The sequence below is a fragment of the Atta colombica genome, unplaced genomic scaffold (genome assembly GCF_001594045.1).
Source record: "Atta colombica isolate Treedump-2 unplaced genomic scaffold, Acol1.0 scaffold261, whole genome shotgun sequence".
Taxonomy (NCBI): Eukaryota; Metazoa; Arthropoda; class Insecta; order Hymenoptera; family Formicidae; genus Atta; species Atta colombica.
The window spans coordinates 931,748-933,932 of record NW_017259361.1 but is presented as its reverse complement, the minus strand read 5'-3'; positions in this window follow the sequence as shown (position 1 = coordinate 933,932).

The window sequence follows — 2,185 nt, the reverse complement described above, 5'->3', positions numbered from 1 at the left end:
TCTCTCTCTCTCTCTCTCTCTCTCTCTCTCTCTCTCTCTCTCTCTCTCTCTCTCTCTCTCTCTCTCTATCTTTCTCTTAGCCGAATAAAAACGTGACCCTAAGATTTCTCAAGATGCATCTCATGATCTAAGGGTCAAAATAGAAAGAATAATCTAACAAAAAAAATCGCGACACAGCGGAGAGTATAATGGGCGGTTAGTTAAAAAAGGGGGGCGGGGGGAGTCAAGTTTCACGCAGATCGGAAGTGGCCGCTCCCGATAGTTTCCGAAATCGACGATGACTACCGTGATAGACGATGCTCGCTCGCAAGTAACTGTAGACGAAAAAGTTGGAAGAGTAACGGAATCATACTCAGACGATTGAAAACTGAAAAAAAAAAAAAAAGATGAATGAAATTGAAAAAGTTCGGAGAACAAGGATTGGAATCGCCCATCTCAACAAAACAACGTAGAAGTCCAAGAAATTGTCACTAAATCGAGTACAACATAAATCTCCTTTAGAGATTTACACATTGTCGAGATGGACGGAAGATTGGGCACAAATTAGTGGCGATCGAGAGCTGGAATTGTAAAAAGAAAAAGAAAAGAAAAGGAAACTCGAGAAGAGAATGAGACTGTCGAAATAAATTGATGCAAATCGGAAAGATGTCTAAAAAAATTAAAAGCAAATTTTTTAGAGTTTTACTGGAAATGGGCACAAAAAATTAGATGAAAATCGTGGTAGTGATGGGATATGAATGAAAATTGAGGTTTTGAAGTGCGAAACTCCGGAGGAAGGTCCTCGGGAGGATCCAAAAGAAAGAATTCCTCTTGGAACTCGAGGATTTGAATTGAAGAATTCAAGCAGTGAAAGTGAATTTAAATCCACTTTAAACGTTAGCATGCCTAAAGTGAATCTTACAAATTGAGGAATAATCAAGACGAGATATACACGTGTAAAAATATCTAAAATAAATTAATGAGGTGTGTAAAAGCGAATTATATATGTTAATTCCGTTTAATTCCGCGCCCACTTTATTGCGTAATGCATATCTCGAGAGACTCATCAAGCACATCGTAATATACATTCTCTAAGAATTTAATTCATCCTTCTTTTGTAACGCGCTTACACGTCGTACATTACACACGCAACGTGATGCTACACACACCATTACTAACGGTATTAAGATATTAATTTAATCATGATTACAATTATATTGTAAAAAAAGTACAATTTTTAAGAAAAATGCACGTCTTCCAAGATCATTCCTCAACTTGCTCTCTTCGTTCTTGTTTTAATTTTACAAATACGGTACAAATATGGTCACCGCCGATTTTCTCGCAACAAAGTTTCTCACACTCTTTAACCGCATAAAACACGAATTCGTATGCTTCTCGACCGTCCTCCTCCCTCACCTCCTCCTCATCATCATTATTCATCATCGATATACAACAATTCATTAACCATACATAATCTCGTACACATCATTGTAATCTCCTCTATTTATAAAATACAATCTCTCATTCCTTTTTCCATTATTTTGAATTTTTTTCTTTTTGCATAAAGGATGAAAAATGTGGAAGAGAGCGGAATTTCTTTCTGGAGAATTCCACACCGCTTGCCACTTGGCGAGAATTTCAATCTTGATTTCGGCATCCACTTCGTTGCACGTTTCGGGAGATTTCGTCAAGCAAAGTGCTTTTTTTGGCACAAATATATATATATGTATATATATCTAATAGACATGTGTTTATTCCGGTTATAACATTAGTATTCGGCCCTGCACGCGTGAAGGAGGGGCGGGGGGAAGGGGTTTTCCCTTTAAAAGAGTAATATAATCTTATCTCTTTAACGCGTTTTTTACAAGCTAACAAATATATACCTCAATCACAGAACCAAAAACGATATATAACAATACTCTTCTCTTGCGCGATGTACCGGGTGATCGGGAAGCCGCGCAGCCATGCGCTTGGTGCTGTCGAGAGAAAAACCGTTTTTTTCCTTTCTTTAAAATGCCGTCAGTAACTCACTCCCACATTTATCTGAGGCATATTCTAGACAATTATTTATCTTTACCTTGAATTTTTTAATTCGCAAATTCTTTAGATCTATACATATACACATATACACATATATGCATATATATATATATATATATGTATGTGTATATATATCTATACAGATATATATATATATGTGTGTGTA